We start from the raw sequence: 24,173 nt of genomic DNA, 5'->3' as shown, positions 1-24,173 counted from the left end.
ATTGATGTTAATGCAGCTTTGGGGCAAAAGACAGTGCCTTGAACCAGTCCTTCACTTCTCAAAAATTCTCCCCTTCTCTGGCCTTTACAGCAAGACATTTGAGGCACAAAGCCTTGTCTTCACATTCTTTGTATGTCTTAAGTTGTCTCTCAAAGCCACCTGGAGTATTGTGAAGTTGATACTGACGTCTCCTAAACGTTTAAAAGGCAAAAAGACAGAGGAAGAACCACTGTGAAGTGTCATTAAAATCATGTGCACAGGGAGAGCTGGTGTCCACAATGCCTTCACGAAAACGCTTCACATAACATGAGGAAAACTGGCAGAGGCTGGCCCAGCTATCAACTCATACAGCTTCAGTCCCTTTTCCAGTAGTGGTTCCACACAAACGTTCATTCTTTCCATCAAATACTTCCTGGCCATGTAGCCTGGTGCTAGCTAACCCTGAACTCACAAGCTTGTAGGGACAACAGATTTTAAAAAGTAATTGCAGTCTGGGCATGGTGGTTCACATTTGTAATCCCAGCACTTTGGGAGGCCAAGGTGAGTGGATCACCAGAGGTCAGCAGTTCAAGACCAACCTGGCAAACATAGTGACACCCCCTCTCTAGTAAAAATGCAATAATTTGTTGAGAGTGGTGGTGCACACCTATAGTCTCAGCTACTCATGCGGCTGAGACAGAAGAATCTCTTGAATCTGGGAGGCAGGGGCTACAGGGAGGCGAGGGCTGCAGGGAGCCAAGATCGTGCCACTGTACTCCAGCCTGGGTGACAGAGCAAGACTCCATCTCAAAAAATAAAAAAGTAATTGCAACTCAGTGTAATCAGAAAAACAGAAGTATGCACAAAGCACAATGATGAAACCCACAGACTATTAGAACAACATAAGCAAAGACCTAAATGTAAGAAGATAAGAAAATAAGAAGGCATTTGCCATTGCATATGAGCACACATGACAGGCATGAGTGAAAAGTCAGAGGTGTGAGATTAGAAAGGGAAGCATCAGCTAGGAGACAGGGCCTTACACCCTACAGCAGTGTTTCTCAACAGAACCACTACTGACATTTTGGGTTGGATAATCCCTTGTTTTCGGGGGTGGTACCGGGTATTGTGGGATGGTTAGCAGCATCCCGGGCTTCTACCCACTAGATAATAGCAGCATTTCTATTTCAGTCTCTACAATATAGTATAGTAGTACTAGAGTATAGTCAATAATGTCTCCATTGTCAGGTGCCCCTGGAAGCAAAACTGTCCTTAGTTGAGAACCATTGCCCTAGAGGCAGTGAGGAGCTATTGCATAGGTAGAAATCAGTCGGAAATTTGCCTTTTAGAAAAAGCAATCTGATTGCAGTGTAGAGATGCAGTGGTGGGCATCACGAACGATAAATCCAGTACAAGAACCTGCATATCTGTGTCCATGCTTACAAGCGCTTTCATAAGGATATCAGAGTGTCAGCACTCTCAATTGGATCTAATTTACTGATTTAGTCACCAGACTTAAGAAGAAGAATCCAGTAAGGTTTTTCATTATGTTAACCATCCTTACAATAGAAAACTTCCTAAAGTTGGACTCTAGGTGGTAAGATTTGGGGTCACTACTCTTTTCTTTATAATTCTTAGTGTCTTTCACAACCTGAATGAATAAAAGAGCTATTACTCTTAAAGTTACCTTCCTTAATGTAACTATGTGAAAATAAAAATACTTTGTGACATTCAGTTGCAAAGGTAGAAACAGTGATATCACAATTTCACACACACACACACACACACACACACACTCTGTGTCCTTGCTTACTATACTTTAAATGACATTATAGCATTATAAAATGCAGTCTTCTATGAGCCAAAACATACTCAAATTCCCTTTGCAGAGCACGTCCTTTTGCACAGACCATGTAAAGTAGAACATGGTTTTAGTTATCTATTGCTTTGTAACTAACTACTGTAAAATTGAGTAACTTCAAACAACAGTTAATCCTCACAATTCATTAAGTTGGCTGAGCTCAGCTGGGCAGTTATTCTGTTATAAATGGTGTAGCTAAGGTCACTCAATAGACTACATTCAGTTAAGAGTTTGACTGGGGCTGGATCATGCCAGATGGCCTCTCATCATTAAGGGTCTCTCTCGATGTGACCGATCATTTAATAGTCTAGTACAAGCTTTTATGTAGCATCAAGGTTGGCTTCCAAGAAGCAGCATTCCAAGAAGACAAGCCCAAGCGATTATCAAGCCTCTGCTTGTATCATGCTTACTAATGTCCCATCAACCAAAGCAAGTTATATGGCCAAGTCTGGAGTCAAGAGGAAGAGAATACACAAGGGCATGAGTGATGGGAGGCAGAGTTCAGTAGGGTCACCAAATGCAGCAATCCACCATGGCTGGAACGGGATTTCATTGTAAACCAAATTTTTTTGCCCAGAACTTTTGAACTAGGAACCAACAAAATTTATTAAAAATCAGTGACTACACACATTAAACCATCTATACCAAATGAAAACTGCAACCACCACACACCTTACTCCCTTTCCAGGACAAACAGAGACACTCTGATCCAGAGGCTATGCCCTTAAAAACTAACTGCCCTCAAAGGAGCCAATCTCATTCCTTCAGCAGGTAAAGTTATTACAGGTCACAGAGTTTCAGTAGTATCTTATTAGTGAGGACACACAGTAAGATTTAGAGCTCAACTTTCAGAAGGCTGCCTGACTTTAGTTTTAGCTTAAGATTTTGGTTCAGAAGGAGGGAGGAAAAGAAGGAAGCAAGCAAGCAAGGAAGGAAAGAAGGAGGGAGGCAGGGAAAAGGGAGAGAAAGAGGGAAGAGAGACGGATAGATGGTTGATAAGTGATGGGGCAATAGATGTACAGAAAGATTACTAGCTAAACAGAAAACTGATCATTCTCAGGTATTTCCAGGACAGAGCAGATATGGCCCAGAGTAGAAAATCAGTTATTGCTCCTTGAATTTAAAAAAAAAAAAGTCAAATTATGCTGTTAGTACCATCCCTAAGTGTGCAATGTAATTTCACATGATGCTGTTACATGCTGGCCATGAGGTCCGCAAGTGAAGGAAATGCAAGAGTCTTAGAGATGCTGAGCTGCCTTCCTGGGAAATTCTCAGATTCCTTCCACAAAGAAGAATGAACTTCATCTTATCTGTCTAAATTAGCCCTCCTCTATTTTGATGGACATAATGAATATGATGGTCTATGTCGGCAATGAGAAACAATGACTAAGTTTGCTTTGCTTGGGCTTCATATCACTTCTTGCTTATCTGATCACAACTTCAATTTATCCTACTTTTTAAAAAGCTTATTTTTTCCCAAACAGTTACCACTGTGCTAAGTTAACAAAAAGGATTTCCAACCTCCAGTATATGAAATCAGATAAGTTTGTTCCTAATTTAAGGAACTAAACTATCATGTACAAGCCTCATCCATTGGTTTCATGGAAAAATAGTCCAAACAGAAAAAACATCTGCTGTGATACTCTTTCAATGACTTTAAAGGGGAAACACTTGCAGTGACATTACTGTCTATTTTCTGTAGCTGAAACTGCTTCTTGCTTTGAAAATTATTCATTTACTCTAAACCAGCTAGGCGACACAGCAATTATAGTAATTTATCTTTTAAATTCAGAAGAGGAAGAACTAAGCAGACTTTTGAAATATGCATGCATCTACTGCATCATACACAATTAAAGATTTATTTTTGGTGTGGGGAGTGTGGAAGGTGGCTGCAGTTTTTAGAAAGGCACACATTTTCCCTTGGAAATGGCAAGTCTAGGGCTTGCTCTCTGAGTTTCTGCAGTAGCTGCCTTCAGCAGGGCTGGTGTGTAAATGCTTTAAGTATGCTCCTACATTAACTGCTCCCAAAGATCAATGGAAGTTCACACCTCCCTCGAAGCGAGACCCCCCCCCCACACCGCCCCCGACTGCATGACACTGAAGCACAGCTCTGACTTACATTGTCGGCTGCATCACTGCATTTTCATCTTGAGTAGTAGCTCTAGTACAAGACAATTCATCTGTTTCAAAGCTTGTTTCTAAATATATAATTTAATATTAAAAATACAATACGCAGAGAATGTCAAAATGAGCCAAGAACAACAAACTAGATACAACCAAGAGAAGCCCAGAGGCTAAACATGGTAGCAAAAGGAAGAAACAAGAATCTATTTATAGAAAACAACTATCCTATCAACAAAAGACCTATTTGTTTGTAGAACTGTTTTTCTTCTTTCTTTGGGATCTAGCTCCATGTATGGTAATTAATTTGGGAGAATAAGTTGTCGAGTTAGAAAGGAAGCAAAAAGAGAGTTTTTAAAACTTATGTATAAACTGTTACAATAAGATTTAAATGTTCATATGAACAGATTTAATTTTAGTCAGAACATCAGCTGAATGGGGTGGGAAGGCAGTTGTACACCTAACTAAGAATCCACCACGGATATCCAAATCTCACTGCTGCTCTCCAAAAAGATCCTATCTATGGGTATACATACATATTCACAGTGTGCCTTTTAAACTTTCTTAGATGTGTTCTCCTTTAGGCACACCTCAAGTCAGTATTTGAGAACAAGAAGTTTATTTGGGAGGTGATTCCAGGAAAACAAGGTGATTGAGGAAAAATGAACCAGAGAAGGAAGCCATTATAGAATGTGGTATCAAGTAGATTACCACCAAAGGTAGCTGGGGGCTGATTTCATCGGGGAACTCAGGAAAATGTGGAGTCATACACCAATTTCTATCCTAATTGGTGGGAGGGGCACTGACTTTTCAGCCCTTATGTGATTAGAGCAGGTAGTCAGAGGACACTCTCAGGTAAGGAGACACAGATGCAGGCAGTTGAAAATCCAGCATAGAAATGCTAAGTAGAAAAGCAGGGATGTGAAGAGAGATTTGCACATCCATGTTTATACATTATTCACAACAGCCAAAAGGTGGAAGCAACCCACGTGTCCATTGACGGATGCAGGATAAACAAAATGTGGCATACATGTATATTGGAACAGTATTCAACCTTAAAAATGCAAGGAAATTCTAACACATACTACCATATGGATGAACCTTGAGGACACCATGCTAAGTGAAATAAGCCAGACACAAAAGGATAAATACCGTATGACTCCACTTATAGGGGAACCTAGAGTAGTCAATTTTGCAGAGGCAGAAAATAGAATGGTGGTTGCCAGGAGCTGGGGGAGGGAGAAATGGGGAGTTTTGTTCCATAGATATAGAATTTCAGTTTTGCAAATGAAAAAGTTCTGGAGATGAATAGTAATGATGGTTGCACAATTCTGTGAACGTCCTTAATGTCACTTAACCGTTCACTTAAAAATGGTTAAGATTGGTTGGGAGCAGTGGCTCATGTCTATAATCCCAGGACTTTGGGAGGCCAAGGCTGCGGGTGGATCACTTGAGGTCAAGAGTTGGAGACCAGCCTGGTCAACATGGTGAAATCCTGTCTCTACTAAAAATATAAAAATTAGCTGGGCATAGAGGCACAATCCTGTAATTCCAGCAACTCGGGAGGCAGAGGTTGCAGTGAGCTGAGATCACCCACTGCACTTTAGCCTGGGTGATGGAGTAAGATTCTGTCTCAAAAAAAAGTGGTTAAGATGGCATGCTACTCCATTTTTATATTGCTATAAAGAAATACCTGGGGTGGAGTCATTTATGAAGAAAGGTTTAATTGTCTTACAGTTCTGCAGGTTGTACAAGCATGGCTCCAGCATGTGCCTCAGGAAGTTTACAATCATGGCATAAGGCAAGGGGGAGCAGGTGGTGTCACATGACAAGAGTGGGAGTGAGAGAGAGAAGAGGGGACACACTCTGTTAAACAACTCAAATCTCATGTTAACTGCTAGAAAAAAAGGAACCCTCATCCAAGGGGACAGCGCTAAGTCATTCATAAAAGATCTGCCCCCATGATCCAAAAACCTCCCACCAGGCCCCACCTCCAACATAAGACATTACATTTCAACACAAGATTTGGAGGGGACAAACATCCAAACCATATCATATCAAAAATATGAGCTGGGCGTGGTGGGCCTGTAATCCAAGCACTTTGGGAGGCCAAGGTGGACAGATCACTTGAGGTCAGGAGTTTGAGATGAGCCTGGCTAACGTGGTGAAACCCTGTCTCTACTAAAAAAAATACCAAAATTAGCCAAGTGTAGTGGCAAGCATCTGTAATCCCAGCTACTCAGGAGGCTGAGGCAAGAGAATCGCTTGAACCCAGGAAGTGGCAGTTGCAGTGAGCCGAGATTGTGCCACTGCACTCCAGCCTGGGTGACAGAGCAAGACTCCATCTCAGTAACATATATTATGATGTTTATTTTAGCAAAATTTTTTAAAAGGGTAAATGTTGAGTAATATGGGCAGGGCACCTGAAGTGTCTAACAACCCACTCAGAGACCTACCTCAAAGATCATCAAAGACAGGCCCAAGGTAAACCATCAGTAGAAATCTGAGGAAGGGACTACTCTACTTTAAAAATATATTTATTCACTTTTTTTCTGATTATAAGACTAATATATGATCACTGATGAAAACTTAGAAGATACATAAAAAGAAGAAAGTTTAAATCATAATTTTATCACAGAAGTGGCTTTCAGGAGGAGCTGTGTGAAGGACCTCACACCTGCTACATGAGGTGTGTTCCCTGAACCAAGAGCAACGGCTTTCCCTAGGAGCTTGTCATAAATGCAGAGTCTCAGGCTCCCAGACCTGCTGCCTGAGAAGCTGCATTTTAAGAAGATACCCAGGTGATTTGTGCACACCTTAGAGTTCGATGAGCATTGCTTTAACACTGCCCTTCTACTTCTATGATTTCTGAAAAGGGTTAGAATTGCTAAGCCTCTAGTGCTTTGGTAATAAAACGTCCACTCTCTTCTGTGGAAAGTAATTCCTATGTAGCTTTAAAATAAGGAAATATAGTATCTGGCATGGAGGATATACTAGGTAAGTGTGTGTCTCAAGACTGTTAGTATTACAGGTAATGTCAATTGAAATAAAGCCAGTGGAAGGTGACAGGAAAGTAGGAAATTTTTATCTAAAATAATTTAATTTTATTTTGCTGAAATAGAAAAATCAATCATAAGGCAAGCTAAAATGGTTTTCTCCCAAGACTGAAAGCTTCTTTTGTGATGCAGTTCAATATTTTACACTTTTTCAGACCTCAAAGAAAAAAACAAAAAAGCAAATGACATGTTGAAACTTGCTCTGACTCTGGCATTTCCAAGGCTGCTGCTGGTTTGTTGTGCTTAATGTATTTTTTCCTTCATTTCATACCAACTTTGTAAGCAACAATAGGACTTCGTTAGCTTGTGCAGTGATGCAATTATAAGTGCATTAGCCCTCTCACTCACAATAAGAACATAGCTCCAGAAACAAAACACAAAATTCACCACCAAAATAATATGTTCTCACAGAAGCATATTGACGAGTTCTTTAAATACAAAGAATATTATCTACTCTTGCTTAGATTTAAAACTTAAAATATAGAAGGACGATGAAGAGGACTAGGGGGAAGGAAAACAAATTGAGTTATGAAGCTGAGTTATGTAAATCAGAATTTACAGATATTTATGTTGAATTACGATATATTCCAAGGCCTTGAATGACCAGCCCCTTGAAATTAGTTGATAGTTTAATTTCACTAGCTCAAGGATTGAGAACTATATCTTTATTGGAATGAAAAGGGCCAATGAAAAAATTTATTTTTCCCTTATCAAATTAGTGCTAAAGCATCCACGTATTTGCAGAGTTATAACTTTGTTTTTCTTTCCTCTTGTCTTTCTCCACTTTACCTTCTCCCAATATTAAGCAGTACATTCCATATCAAAAAAAGACGTAGCAAAATTTCCAATGAAACGTCTCAAACAAGACAAGGCATTTTAAAATAATTCCCCTAATCTTGTCAACAGATGCGCTATGATACCCGACTCTCTACCTTCCCCTCATTCTTTTTCCAGAAATCCTTGATAGAAAAGACAGCAGGACTTGTATGGTAAATAAATGATAATAAAAGAAAATCCACCAGAATTATGAAAGTCCACAAACACAGGAAATCTCATCTAAACATCATTAACCCATTAAACTCCTTAGTTTACCTGGAAGTATGTAGCACCGATGATCTTACCACTTTATAAATAAGAAACTGGGGCCTATAATTATGAGTGACTCAGTGGTACAGCCAAGAAAAGCCTGTTTTGTGTATTAGCTTTTTTTTCTTTCCTCTTAATCTATTACCAGCTATTTAAACCTGCATATGCACATAGAATTTATCTCTTCCTCCTGAATTAGAAGAACAGAGAAGTGGTTTGTCATAGTAGGAAGTGCTCTGGATAGGACTCAGATCTGAAATCTGATTCTTGGCTGGGCACAGAGGCTGACGCCTATAATCCCAGCACTTTGGGAGGCTGAGATGGGCAGATCACATGACACCAGGAGGAGTTTGAGACCAGCTTGGCCAATATGGCAAAACCCTGTCTCTACTAAAAATATAAAAATTAGCCAGGTGTGGTGGTGCAGTCGGTAATCCAAGCTACTTGGGAGACTGAGGCAGGAAAATCTCTTGAATCAGGGAACCAGTGGTTGCAAATGAGCCAAGATCATGTCACCGCATTCCAGCCTGGGTGACAGAGTGAGACACTGTCAAGTAAATAAATATATATATACAAATAACATAAATTTCTGATTCTTTCTCTGTCCCTACTGGCTAGAAAACCTTGGGCTGGTACTATCTGTTCTAAATTGGGGTTGACATGAGGAATAACGAAGATAAAAGATGTAAAGAATCGCCCTCCCACACCAATGGAAACATATATACATATATATACTATCGACATTTGAGGCAGAACCAAAATCCATAAACCACTCCTAATCTCCTCTCAGCTACCCATGTTGACTCTCTTCCCAAAGGCCTTGCCCATTCAAAGCCACCTGCCTTTTTACACGCTATTGAAAAGTCAGATTTCGCAGAGCTACAGATAGCACAGCCCAAAGACTAAGGAGAAAGCCCATGCCACTCACCCACATGGGGTCACTCAGGTCGGAGTCCTGCATGCGGATACAGTCCATGCTAATCTCAATCTTGTTTGTTGCACCATCCTCTGATGGTTCATCCACAAAGTTCAAGTCAATGGGCTGAACTGAACATATAGGCCTAACACATAGGAAAGAAAAAAGTGTGTTAGGCATGAAAAGGGACTAAAACATACTCATGCTGTGGTTAACAACAAGCACTTTCTGCTTAAAGTCAGCAAGGCTCAAGGCTCTTCACTTGCTTGGAGTTAGAAACCCTAGGTTTGAGTCCTGGCTCAACCATTTATCCAATGTGTAATTTCAAGCAGTTCAAATTCAATCTGCATTAGTTAAATGGGATCGTGACCTCTGCCCTCCTTAGATAATTACTGGGTAGACTGCAGGACATAATAGACGTATCTGAGATAGAGTATTTTATACTCTATTCTTAAGAGTCTCCAGTGTACTGATATACTTTCTTCACCTTCTTAACTTATTCACTTACCCAAACCTGCTTGTAATAAAGAAATAATAATACTTTATACAGCAAGGTATAAATGAACAACAAAATTTAGTGTTTTATCTTCTCAGGAAGTACCTGCATTATAAAGTAGGTGAGTCTTCAACCGAACGGATTCGGAGTAGCAAAGCAACACTGGGGAAGTGATTTTGGTGCAGGAGGCTTGAGGCCCTCCAAAATTACATCACTTTGGATTAGTAAGGATCTTTTGGTGTTAGAAACTGAAAACAGTCACCACTGAATTTAACAAAGAGATGGCATTGGAGTCATTAACTTTTCCTAAATAACTTCTATTGGTTCTAGAAAAAAACATGCCCTAGTAAGCAGTATTTTGACCATCTACATTTACGTATTTACTTATTTAGCTCAAGCACAACATTTTTTGCTGGTTTTATACTTACTGTTCCAGAAACTCCCAGATATGCTGGAAAACTCGGGACTGAGGAATTCATTTGTCTACGTGCTCCCGGACATGGTGGATCGGTCGTAACTTTCTTTCCAAGAGAAATGAGCTGGGGTTTCTACGTAACTTAAAAGGACAAAAATGAAACTAGTGTTATACTTTCTGTATTTCATGAAACTGAATATTTAAATTAAAGTACACTCTATCATGAAAACATCAAGTGAATCTATAAAATCATGCAGGTATATATGTGGCACATGTTACAAGTTGCATAACTGACATTTATTTCTTCGGGCAGTGTCATGAATCCCATTTTGCCATAATATCAGGCAGACCTCCAGAGCTAGACAATTACATCTTTCATCAAAGCTCTCCTTTCCTAATAATATTATTATGATCTATACCGCTACTATCCAACATCCATATTCTGTAGGTTTCAAAAAGAAAATATCTCCTCATTAAACTTAACAGCAAGTCTGACCTATTATTAGACCCATTTTATAAGAGTCTGACCTATTATTAGATCCATTTTATAAGAGCTTAATATTGGGAGAAGGTAAAGTGGAGAAAGACAAGAGGAAGAATTCTATGTGCATAAGGTACTTTATAAAGTACCTTTATAATGCAGGTACTCCCTGCTTCCTGGGTTTGAGCAATTCTCTTGCCTCAGCCTGCCGAGTAGCTGGGACTACAGGCGCCCGACACCATGCCCAGCTAATTGTTGTTTTTCTTTTTTTTTTCTTGAGACGCAGGTTCGCCCTTGTTACCCAGACTGGAGTGCAATGGCGCGATCTCAGCTCACCGCAATTTCCGCCTCCTGGGATCAAGCAATTCTCTTGCCTCAGCCTCCGGAGCAGCTGGGACTACAGGTGCGCGCCACCATGCCCAGCTATTTTGTTGTTGTTGTTGTTGTTGTTTTTGTGAGACGGAGTTTCGCTTTTGATACCCAGGCTTTAGTGCAATGGCGCGATCTCAGCTCACTGCAACCTCCGCCTCCTGGGTTCAAGCAATTCTTTTGCGGCAGCCTTTGGAGTGGCTGGGACTATAGGCGCATGCCTCCATGCCCAGCTAATTCTTGTATTTTTTTTTTTTTTTTTTTTTTTTTTTTTTTGAGACGGAGTTTCGCTCTTGTTACCCAGGCTGGAGTGCAATGGCACGATCTCGGCTCACCGCAACCTCCACCTCCTGGGTTCAGGCAATTCTCCTGCCTCAGCCTCCCGAGTAGCTGGGATTACAGGCACGCGCCACCATGCCCAGCTAATTTTTGTATTTTTAGTAGAGACGGGGTTTCACCATGTTGACCAGGATGGTCTCGATCTCTTGACCTCGTGATCCACCCGCCCCTGTTATTATCTTTGGAGAAGTGTCTATCCAAGTCCTATGCTTATTTTTTAAATTGCATGGTTTTTCGTTGTCGCTGAGTTGTTTCACCACTGCTTATCGCAACATTATTCACACAATTGACGAAAAGCAGAAACAATCCAAATGCTCATTTACAGATGAATGGATAAACAAAACATATGTATATATAAACCTACATTTACATGTATATAAAAGATGCATATATATAATATCAACCCCAAAAAGGAAGAAAATTCTGACATGTGCTACAACATGAACGAACCTTGAAAACATTATTCTAAATATGATGTATGATTCCACTTATACGAGGTATCTGGAATAGGCAAGTTTATACACAGACAGTAGAATGGAGGTTACCAGGGACAGGGAGGTGGCGGATGAGAAATGGGAGCTATTGCTGGCTGGGTGCATTTTCTGTTTGAGATGATGAAAACGTTCTGGAAATAGATCGTGGTAATGGTTGCACAACTGTTCACTTAAAATGGCTAGAGCGGTAAATTTTATATTACAGATATTTTATCAAATGCAAAAAAGTCACTTTGTACTTCTAAATATAATTAGTCAAAAAAAAAAAAATCCACAACATTTTAAAAAAAGAATGGCTTCAGTCAATGATGATTGAGTCTGGGGTCTCCAAGGCAGGAATGAGCCAGAAAATGGCATTCAGGGTATGTGGTATCAGAAGCTTGGGGCAACCCCAGCTGCACACTGACCAGTGAGCGATGGTAAGTGACTCCCTCTACCTCTCAGAGCCTCATTAGATGTGAAATTGAAAAAAAAGGAAAGCTGCCGGGCGCAGTGGCTCACGCCTAGAATCCCAGCACTTTGGGAGGCTGACGTGGGTAGATCACAAGGTCAAGAGCAAGACCAACCTGGCCAACATGATGAAACCCCATCTCTACTAAAAATACAAAAATTAGGCAGGTGTGTTGGCACACGCCTGTAGTCTCAGCTACTCAGGGGGCTGAGGCAGGGGGAATCACTTGAACCTGGGAGGCAGAGGTTGCAGTGAGCCGAGATCAGGATGCTGCACTCCAGCCTGGGTGACAGAGCAAAAAGGATAGCTGGGCTGGGTGTGGTGGCTCAAGCCTATAATCCCAGCACTTCAGGAGGCCAAGGCGGGCAGATCACCTGAGGTCAGGAGTTCAACATCAGCCTGGCCAACATGGTGAAACCCCATCTCTACTAAAAATACAGAAATTAACCAGGCATGTTGACAGACACCTGTAATCCCAGCTACTCAGGAGGCTGAGGCACGAGAATTGCTTGAACCTGGGAGGTGGAGGTTGCAGTGAGCTGAGATCATACCACCAGCGTGAGACTCCATCTCAAAACAAAACAAAACAACAACAAACCATCTCAGCAGAGGAAGAAAGAAAAATCTAGAAAGAAATCATCTAAATGTGAATAGTCAATACCTGTGGTAGTTTTAATGGCCATCCTTCTGCTTAGCCGTATATTCTAGTGTTCCTATAAGGAACGTGCATGATCATCTAAGAATATCACATACAAAGAAGAAAGATAATGCTAGGTCAGAGTCCAGCTTCTTCCAAGCCTCCCTGCTCCTTCTTCTCCTCCCTGAAGAAGGGAGAAGAAATACAACTGCATGCGTGGATAAGTTTAAAATAGTAGGTAAGTTCAAAGACTGACCACAGTCTTCCCTCTCACTCTGTGGTTGCCTCTGTCTTCTAGTGAAGGGGAGGACGATTCCAGCTCATATTCCCAAAGTGCACCCATGTAGACCACGTCCTCTAAGTCATGACACATGTAAATTCATTTCCTACTCACAGTACCTCTAGAGAGGGGGGTGCCATCATCTGCCATCTTATAGGGGCAGGAACTGAGGCCCTGAGAATGACAGCAACTTGCCCCGGGGTGCCCTGCTCACCTGACAGGCCTGGCTTCCAATCCACACTCAACACTGAACCCAGCCTCTTGGCCTTGACAACCTGACCCATCCCACAGGTGCTTCTATTTTTGCCACCACCTGTCTCTGTGTCACTATGCATTGACTTTCCTGTCACCTCCGCCACACTGTGAAGCAGGGGCTGTGGCCTACTGACCTCTACCAGGAATATCTAACCCACCGTCCATCCACCGAATTGAGTTATTGTTGAATGCTAGGTCCCAAATGCAATGAATTTTTAAACTTATCTATGCATGCAGTTGTATTTCTATTTCCACAAGGGGGTCAGACAACCACTGGTAACTTCAGCAAGGCGGGGCCCACTTCACGGTTTTCCCATACAAGTTCCCGCAGGTGAGACAAAGTGCCCTTCAGGGAACTCAGTTCCTTGGCGGAGTCCATGGTAGAACGCTGGTAGGTGCACCTCAGCGCTCGAGAGCCAAAGTAAAGAAAGACGAGAAACTGCCTGAAGCCATAAAATGTGGTGCTAAGCCAGTCTGAAAGGACTACGCATTGCAGGATTCCAAGTATATGACATTCCAGAAAAAACAACACTATTTAGAGACATCAGTGGTAGGCCAGGTGCAGTGCCTCATGCCTGGGAGGCCATCATGGGTGAATCGCTTTAGCCCTGTAGTTCAAGACCGACCTTGGAAACAAGGTAAAACATTGTCTCTATACAAAAATTTAAAAATTAAGCTGGGCATGATGGCTCACACCTGTAATCCCAGCATTTTGGGAGGTCAAAGTAGGTGAATCACCTGAGGACCGGAGTTCAAGACCAGCTTGGCCACCATGACAAAACCCTGTCTCTACTAAACATACAAAAATTGGCTGAGCGTGGTGGGGCAGGCCTGTAATCCCAGCTACTTGGGAGGCTGAGGCAGGAGAATCATTTGAGCCTGGGAGGTGGAGGTTGCAGTGAACTGAGATTGTGCCTCTGAACTCCAGTCTGGGTGACAGAGTGGGACTCTGTCTCAAAAAAACAAACAAAATTTAAAAATTAGCTGGGTATGGTGGTGTGTGCTTGTAGTTCCAGCTACTCAGGAGGCTGAGGTTGGAGGATCGCTAGAACCCAGGAGTTCATGGCCACAGCGAGCTATGATCACACCACTGCATTCCAGCCTGGGCGACAGAGCAAGACCCTGTCTCAAAGGAAAAAATAAAAGATCAGTGGTTTCCTGGAATTAGCAAGAAAAGGGAAGAATGGGTAGAGCACAGAGATTTTTAGGGCAGTAAAACTCTTCTGAATGATATTGTTATGGTGGATAATGTAATGGCTGCTTGATCCCCTTGGAAATAAAATGACCGCATGCGTAGAAAGTTTAATTCATTGCCTTAGGGACCTAACATTCAACAATGACTCGATTCAGTGGACGGACTGTGGGTGGATGTCACAAAGGAGAATCACCTGAACCCAGGAGGCGGAGGCTGCAGTAAGCTGAGACCGTGCCACTGCACTAAAGCCTGGGTGACAGAGAGAGACTCTGTCCCCGCCCCCCTCCCCCTTAAAAAAAAAAGAAAAACTTTCATTTGGTGCTTACTTATGGGCAGAGGGATGGTGCCCATGATGGTGACAACATCAGAAATAGTAGTCGACGCTTGTAGGGGACCTACTATAAGTCAGACACTGAAGAAGTTTTTTGAATTTCTAACAATTCTATAAGGAAAGTACTTATCCCCATTTATAAATGAAGAATCCAAAGCACACAGACTTTAGGTGACTTATCCAAGGCCACACAGCCTACAAATGATGGAGCTAGTGATGTTTACCTCGAACTCTAGGATTCTAACCACAGAGCCTAACATTGCACACCAGCCTGGTTGACAGAGTGAGACCTTGTCTCAGGAAAAAATATATATATTTTTTACAGTTTCATACTACTAGAGAAGAATCATGGAAAGATACATTCTCATAGAGTATGCTTTTAGAATTTATTCAGAAGGGATCAGATGCAGTGGCTCATGCCTGTAATCCCAACACTTTGGGAGGCCGAGGCAGGGGGATCACTTGAGGTCAGGAGTTCAAGACCAGCCTGGCCAACATGGCAAAACCCTGTCTCTACTAAAAATACAAAAGTTAGCCGGGTGTGGTGGCACTCGCCTGTAATCCCAGCTACTTGGGAGGCTGAGGCAGGAGAATCACCTGAACCTGGGATGCAGAGGTTGCAGTGAGCTGAGATGGCACCACTGCACTCCAGCCTTGGCAACAGAGTAAGACTCCATCTCAAAAAACAAAAAAAATGTATTCAGAAGAATGTTCATCTAAAATAATATAAATATTCATCGTGTATCTGAAAAAAGAGAGATATATTTCTACCTCTTAAGTCACAAAGATGGAAAGAAGCCAGCCATCCATGAGTTAAGAGGTGTCGCATGGAGGGGCTGGTGAGGAACCCACACTTTTCAATATTTTTTCCCTTTACTGTTTTCTTTCACACGCGACTGTGACTAAAAGCAGTGTGACACTGTGAAATCGATGACGTACTATACACTGGCATTTAGAAATTGTTTAAAACGGAGCTAAAGACTTTCTGTTTAAAATTGAAGAAGCCCATCGCTTTGCAAACCAGCTGTATCTCAGACCCTCTCGACCCTGCCGAGGCCTGCTTTCCCACTGCCAGGCAGAGGTGCCCTGAAGAACAATTGCTGTGCTTATAAACTCCCTGACCCCAGCGACACCCCCAACTCCCCTCCCACAGGTTGCAGCAGAATTCCTACTTATTAATGACAGGACAGTACCATTTCCATGATTTTGTTTTGGTTTTGTTCTGTTCCATTTTTCTTTTCTTTCTTTTCTTTTTTGAGACAATTTCTCTTTCACCCAGGCTGGAGTGCAGTGGTGCAATCTCAGCTCACTGTAACCTCAGCCTCCTGGGTTCAAGTGATTCTCCTGCCTCAGCCTCCCGAGTAGCTGGGATTACAGGCACCTGCCATCATATAGGCTGATTATTGTATTTTTAGTAGTGATGAAATTTCACCATGTTGGCCATGCTGGTCTCAAACTCCTGACCTCATGATCCGCCCGCCTCAGGCCCCCAAAGTGCTGGGATTACAGGCATGAGCCACCACACCCTGCCCCGTTTTTCTTATAGGTAAAACCAACGCCCTGTTCTCTACGAATAGACGTAAGCAGCTGCCACTCTGTCCTCTGAAGAAAGTCATGGTCCTCTCCTGTCTTTCTGTTGTCCCAGCTCACTTGAGAGACTTTCTAGGGAAAGATTGTTAAAGGGAAGGGGATGTACCACTCCCAGTTACCAGCTTGGAAGGCAGCTGAAATGTTAAAAGGAACTTTCTATCTGCATACCAAAATAAAAGATGGAAAGAAAACCAAACAGCCTTCCCAGTTAACAATACCAGCATTCAGTGCATACCATGAGACTCCAAGTAATCCATATGAAGTGGTAAAAGCCCATGAACTGGAAAGAAAGCAGCCTTCTGCAATGACTACACCAAAAACATAGGGCAAGTCTGTAGTATCTCAGGATATTCCCCACACCCTGCAGATGTGCGTGACCATACACTTCCCACTAGGTAATCGTCAGCAAGTATTTAAGATGCTACATGAAAGGCATCTGTTACCCAGGGGCAATCCCTCTATGTTTTCAGCAGTGGTGATTAAAGCAATTGCCCTCCATCCCTTCCCTACCTGCCAGTGATGTGAGGTTTAATTAATATGCACTTGGGGTTTAAGATCCCTAGATGAAAAGAGGACCAGATGTGAAAGTTATTACTATTTTCTTCAAAGTACACGGGTATGCTAACATCTGTGGGGCAAGTTTACCACACGCCCACTTAAAAGAGGCTAACAGGGTCATATGCCAAAACATTCAGGTTTGGATTTTTGAAAAGCTCAGAGATCTGACAGATGCGTTCTGGTCACGATTGAACATGCAGCTCCAGCGAGAAGGTAGAACATACGATAAACCCCAGAGGAGCAGCCTGAACCGAAAAGAGAAGTGATCAGTGGAAAAGACGGTGGAATCTGCTCACCGGTGAGGCAAGTGGGCGACACGGAGCATGCACAGGGAGGAGGAGCTTTCTGTTTCGAAGATAAATGAAACATTGGGCTACCGAGAACCTGGAATTCTCTTCAAGCATTTTTCTAGCCACACTTGAATTCATTCCAGAATTCATCAGCTAAGTACCCTCGTAGGACAAAAAGTCCCTTTTCTCATCCTCTATAAGAAAGAGATCTGTGGGGCCGGCACGGTGGCTCACACCTGTAATCCCAGCACTTTGGGAGGCCAAGGTGGACAGACCATTTGAGGTCAGGAGTTTGAGACCACGCTGACCAACATGGCAAACTCTGTCTCTACTGAAAATAGAAAAATTAGCCTTATGTGGTGACACACGCCTGTGATCCCCACCTCTTGGGAGGCTGAGGCATGCGCATCGCTGGAACCTAGGAGGTGGAGGTTGCAGTGAACCAAGTCTGCACCACTGCACTCCAGCCTAGGCAACAGAATGAAATTCCATCTCAAAAAACAAAGAAAAAGAAGAAAAGAAAGAGATTTGTGCCTAGAGAAGTTGCAAAACTAAAGACCACCACCACCCCGCACCAGTGGGATCCAGACTGTATAATCAGTAACTAAGTCTAATCCAGGCTCAGACAGGCTCACTGAGAACCACAGTCCACAGCAGATAGTGTGTAGTCTCCCCCTCCCCCGCACAGCCGGCCAAGAGAGCCTATGAACCTAAATCAGATAGTGTCTCCCTAGTTCTACCCACAACCCTCAAAGACTTCCCATCTCACCAGCAGTCCTGAGACCCTGCAGTGACGGCACTCCTTGGTCTGCATCTCCCTGGTTCTGAGCTTTGCTCTTCCCACGCAAGCCTTCAACATGCCTGGCCCAGCCCTCTGCCTAGATGCCCCCTCTGTCAGCACAGGCTTGCTCCCTCAACCGCTTGCCACCTTGGCTTCAACGTCACCCATGCAGTGGGGCCTTCCTAACTTCTCTACATTCAAAAGCTCAAACACCCAACACTTCCTTGCTTCGAGTCTCCACTGTAACGATCGCCTTCCCACATAGTACATGTTGTAACTACAGTCGGCCCTCCCTGTCCACAGGTTCTGTATCCATGGCTTCCATTTCCGTGGACTCAACCAACGGTGGATCCAAAATACTCAAAATAAATAAATGATTGTGTCTATACTGAACACGTACATATTGTAATTTGTTTTATTTTTTTGAGACAAGGTGTCACTCTGCGCCCAGGCTGGAGCGCAGCTGCACAAGCATGGCTCACTGCAGCCTCAGCTTCCTGGGCTCACGTGATCCTCCTGCCTCAGCCTCCAGAGTAGCTGTGAATAGGGGCGGCATGCCACCACGCCTGGCTATTTTTTTTTTAAATAAAGAAACAATTCTGTCTGTACTGAATATGTACATATTTTATTTTACTTTATTTTTTGAGAAAAGGTGGCATTCTGTCGCCCAGGCTGGAGTGCAGTGACGTGATCTCAGCTCATTGCAACCTCCACCCCCTGGGTTCATGCCATTCTCCTGCCTCAGCCTCCTCAGTAGCAGGGATTACAGGTGCCTGCCACTGTACCCAGCTAATTTTTGTATTTTTAGTAGAGACAGGGTTTCACCATCTTGACCAGGCTGATCTTGAACTCCTGACCTCATTATCCACCCACCTCAGCCTCCCAAAGTGCTGGGATTTCAGGCATGAGCCACCGTGCCTGACATTTTAAAAGAAATTTTACTCTACGTTCTGGGATACGTGGGCAGAATGTGCAGGTTTATTACCTAGGTGTACATGTGCCGTGGTGGCTTGCTGCACCCTTCAACCCATCATCTAGGTTTTCAGCCCTGCAGCATGCATTAGGTATTTGTCCTAACGCTCTCCCTCCCCTTGACCTCCACCCCCAACAGGCCCCATGTATGATATTCCCCACCCTGTGTCCATGTGTTCTCATTGTTCAGCTCCCACTTATGAGTGAGAACATGCAGTGAATTTTTCTATTTTTTGTAAAGACGGGGGGGGTCTCACTATGTTGCTTAGACTGGTCTCGAACTTCCAGACTCAAGTGATGTTCCTGCCTTGGCCTCTCAAAGGGCTAGAATTTCAAGCAAGCTACTATGCCCAGCGCAGACATTTTTTTCTGGTCATTATTCCATAAACAATACAGTATAACAACTATTCCATAGCATTTATTTTGTTTTGGGTATCCAGAGATGATTTTCAATGTGTGGAAGGATGGGCCTAAATTATATGCAAATGCTACACCATTGTCCATAAGAGATTAAACATCTGTGGATTTTGGTGTCTTCAGTGTAGGGAAGGGACATCCTGGAACCAATCTCCCACAGATATGCAAGGACTACGCCTTTTGATACTGTCTGTATCTAGAATGTCAGTTTCCTGAGGGCAGGGATGCTTCCTAGCCTTCTGCACTGCTGTCTCCTTATGACCTGCAACTGAGCACAGCACAGTGAACACACAGATCCAGACTTCGAAAAGTCAAAGACGGCCGGGCACTATGGCTCACACCTGTAATCCCAGCACTTTGGGAGGCCAAGGCAGCCAGATCACCTGAGATCAGGAGTTCAAGACCAGCCTGACTAAGATGGAGAAACCCTGTCTCTACTAAAAATACAAAATTAGTCGGGTGTAGTGGCGCATACCTGTAATCCCAGCTACTTGGGAGGCTGAGGCAGGAGAATCCCTTGAACCCAGGAGACGGAGGTTGCAGTAAGCCACGATCGTGACACTGCACTCCAGCCTGGGCAACAAGAGCGAAACTCCATCTCAAAAAAAAAAAAAAAAAAAAAGTCAAAGACAGCCTGCAAGGAGAAAGACTGAGGTTGGCTCCCAGAAAACTCCTTATCATTGCTTACTTTCATGCTGAGGTACGTAGGCACACAGACCTGGTGACTCCCTGTGGGAAGGGGCTTAAGACTAAGGCAGAATTTGACCATTTATGGTCCGCAAGTCACAGTACTTTCGAGTATGACTAAAGCCCTACTCTCCCTAACCACCCTCAATGCAGGAAAGTATGGCTCACACGGAATCTACGTATGAATTTGTTTACCAGAAAATGCATCCTTAGTGGCCATCGCACATGGCCAGAAGGAAGAAACAGGAATGTGAAGTCAGTGCCCTCATAGCTATGAAGTTACCAGTGAAAATCCCAGTTCTCAGAGTATCAGATCCTCCTGCTTGACCAGGGATTCTCCCCTGCTGCCCAGTGACTGCTGCCCAAGCAGATGGGCTGCAAAGAACTTTGAGAAGGAATATAGGTCAAAAGACACTTTACTAGATGCCATGAGTAGAACACAGTGCTGTGTCTCCTCAACCTTGGTTTGAATGTTTTTGCTGTTTCATAAGACCACTTTATAGAGCAGTTTGTGTATATGCGTTTTGTTTTGTTTTGAGACAGCGTCTCTGTTGCCCAGGCTGGAGTACAATGGCACAGCCTCAGCTCACTGCAACCTCTGACTCCCAGGTTCAAGCAATTCTCCTGCCTCAGTCTCCTGAGTAGCTGGGATACAGGCACACAGCACCATGCCTGGCTAATTTTTTTGTATTTTTAGTAGAGACAGGATTTCACCATTTGGTCAAGCTAGTCTCAAACTCCTGACCTTGTGATCTGCCAGCCTTGGCCTCCCAAAGTGCTGGGATTACAGGCATGAGCCACCACACCCAGCCTTTATAAAGCAGTTCAAGGTTTCCAGCAAAATTCCACAGAAAGTACAGAGATTTCCCATATACCTCCCGCTCCATGTGCACAGCCTCCCCTACTACCAACATCCTTCACCAGAATGGTCTGTTTGTTGCAATCAATGAACATATATTGACACATCATTATTACCCAAAGTCCATAGTTTACATTAGGGTTCAGTCTTGGAGCTGTAGATTCCATGGCTTTGGATGAATGTGTAATGACATGTATCCACCATCACAATCTCGTATAGAGTAGTTTCACCACCCTAAAAGTTTTGTGTGCTCTGCCAGTTTATCCCTCTCTCCTCCCTAGCCCCTGGCTACCAGCCTGCTCGTTATTCTGTGTCTTTTCATGACTAGCTCATTCCTTTTCAGTGCTGAATAGTATTCCATCATGTGGATGTACCACAGTGTTTATGCATTCACTTACTGAAGGACATCTTGGTTTCTTCCAAGTTTCCAATCAAGCTGCCGTAAACATCCATGTGCAGGGCTGTTTTTGTTTTTTTGCATGGTTCTTTGCATTTGTTTTGTCTTTTTTGGGGATAGAGTTTCCTTCTGGTGCCCAGGCTGGAGTCCAAAGGCATGACCTTGGCTCACTGCAACCCCCACTTGCTGGGCTCAAGTGATTCTCCTGCCTCAGCGTCCCGAGTAACTGGGATTACAAGAGTGCATCATGATGCCTGGCTAATTTTTGTATTTGAGATTGTATTCACCATGTTGGCTAGGCTGGTCTCAAACTCCTAACCTCAAGTGATCCACCTGCCTCGGCCTCCCAAGGTTCTTTGTAGTTCTGTTTTGTTTTTTTGAGATGGAGTCTTACTCTGTCACCAGGCTGAAGTACAATGGCACTATCTCAGCTCACTGCAACCTCAGACTACCTGGTTCAAGTGATTCTGCCTCAGCCTCCAAAGTAGCTGGGATTACAGGCATGCACCACCACACCCAGCTAATTTATTTATTTATTTTAAATAGAGATGGGATTTCACCATGTTGGCCAGGATGATCTCAATCTCCTGACCTCGTGATCTGCCCATCTCAGCCTCCCAAAGTGCTGGGATTATAGGCGTGAGCCACCACGCCCAGCCCTTTATAGGTTTTTAATAGTAGTTTGGTGTGGGGAGACACACAGAAAGAGAAATGAAAAGAATGAGCTTCATAGCTGGAGGCAAAATAGGCTTCATATTCTCCAAGAAAGTCCCTCTTTCTAAGAACACTTCTGAGAAATTAAATTTGGCAAAGAGGTCTAGTGTTAGTTTTATACACACATGCATGCATTTCTAATACTATGATTTCTTTTCAAGCACTTCAGATGGATTTATAAACTCTGAAAGGTAAAATGTAATTTGAATGTCCCCACTAAATAAACATGTCTGTGGGACTTCGCCACCTATTCCATTATACTTAGGCCGTTTTCTCCCAGCTGGTACTCCCAGCCCAAGTGTTCTGTGAGGGACCCACCATAGCCGCCATACACAGCCAGTGCCAAAAAAAAAAAAAAAAAAAAATGCTGGGTGTTGAATGCATTTCAAAGATTCAACCAAGCAGTCAGCAAAGATGACGACAAACTTTAGAACAAAGATGCCTACAAGTTTCTGGACACAGGAGTAGACATGGATTAGGAAAGTAAGCATCCATCCCACCAATCAGTCTCAACATCCACCTATAATGATTCAACCAATGTTGCAATAATGGAGGCATCACAAGTCAGAGAGGTCCATCCCTTGGAAAAGGGGAGCTCACCACATCAATCACAGCCTGCAGGCCCACCCAGCCAGCCACAACTCCCAGGGGAAAAATGAGGAAGGAGAATGTCCTAGAACCCAAATGTGTCTTAAATGATATTGCAAAAGAAATTATTTCACAACGATCTCTAAAACACAAATGCATTTCTGGTAGGACAGAGCCTACCCTACCACACTCCTCAGGACTGGGAATCTCCAGCTCTGCCACGCCAGCTTCACACATCAAATCAAAAGGCATTCGACAAGGCATTCTATTGGATAATATGACTTTCCTAACTCAGGGCTGACATTTTGCAGATAAATTTCCCACATCCTGTATTTACCACGCTAAGTATTCCCGGGCAGTCACAGCCACTGCATTTGTGAGTCAAAAAGAGGGCTGGCAAGGAAGCCTGGTGGATACACAGGGGTCACAGAATGAGGGTCCCACGTGCAGGATTTCAGTCTGATTTCAAATTATGGAAGTGAGAGGCAGACAACTCACATTTAAGTGCGACTTCATGTGCTCTTCAGAAGAAGAAAACATTGAAACATCCAGATCTGCTTTTTGCTTTCTTTTAACTGCAAGGTCCCAGCGAAAACATAATCTGTGTCTAATACATCCAGTTACTGAGAAAAAGCAACTATATACTCCGGTGTTCCCTTCATCAGGCTCATAACAAAATGGTATATTTCCCCATTTTGTTTAATGCTTCTGCTGCTCAAAATTACTTCCAGATACTACATTTTCTTTAGTTTTCATTTTCACTCTACATGAAACCCTCTACTCCTGGAACAAAAAGTAAAGAAAGAGAGAACAACCAGAAGTTAACACACTAGTTTAAAATACACACCAAAAATATAAAATCCAGCCCCCGCATCTGAGACTGAAAGAAACAAACCAATAATGTGCAAATACATAATCCAGCACGATCAAAGCTAAAAGTTGAGTCTTAGTACATAATATCCATATCACAGGCTTTGCCAACTATACAGGGAGAAACTTCTATATGTCTCAAGGAACGGAAGGTTGCGACTCACAGACCTGAGCAACTGGCTCAACTAAGGTGGAAGAGTTGGGAAGAGCCCAAGGTAAGAACTCGGGTCTCTTGATCTCTTTCTAGTCCAGTGCTCGCCTCCTCATACTTCATTCATGAATACTAACTACCCTACCACACTCCTCAAGACTGGGTATCTCCAGCTATGGCACACCAGCTTTACACATCAAATCAAAAGGCATTTGACAAGGCCCTCCATTGAACGCTTCTTTCCTAGTCGGGGCTGACATTCTGCAGGTAGATTTCCCACATCCCGTATTTACCGCGCTAAGTGTCCCTGGGCACTCACACCATCTGCGAGTCAAAAAGACTCACATTATTTGCTAGTAAGGATGATCATTTTGTTTAAACATAAATCACTGAACTTACCAGAAATATCCTCACTCACCTCATTCAAAAAAAATTGTTTTTTTCACCAAAAGAGAAAAATAGCTGTGCCCGAAGCAGGAACGGCTTCCAGCAGTGTCAACACTGCCACGGGAACCACCCAGAGGAAATGCTCAAACC

General features: G+C 43.2%; 1 long non-coding RNA gene across 1 annotated transcript in view; it reads right to left on the bottom strand.

The window, feature by feature from the left end:
- Positions 1 to 24,173, bottom strand: part of LOC103793618 (uncharacterized) — a 53,994-nt gene that overhangs the window by 17,300 nt on the left and 12,521 nt on the right. The window contains exons 3-4 of the long non-coding RNA XR_004744373.3: positions 9,944 to 10,071; positions 9,032 to 9,164 (exon numbers count right to left, since the gene is read on the bottom strand). This is a non-coding gene — a long non-coding RNA (uncharacterized LOC103793618). The remainder of the gene's footprint in view (positions 1 to 9,031; positions 9,165 to 9,943; positions 10,072 to 24,173) is intronic.

The sequence above is a fragment of the Callithrix jacchus genome, chromosome 6, assembly GCF_049354715.1.
Source record: "Callithrix jacchus isolate 240 chromosome 6, calJac240_pri, whole genome shotgun sequence".
Taxonomy (NCBI): Eukaryota; Metazoa; Chordata; class Mammalia; order Primates; family Cebidae; genus Callithrix; species Callithrix jacchus.
The sequence above is the reverse complement of the archived record's forward strand: the minus strand, read 5'-3'. Positions and strand labels throughout refer to the sequence as shown.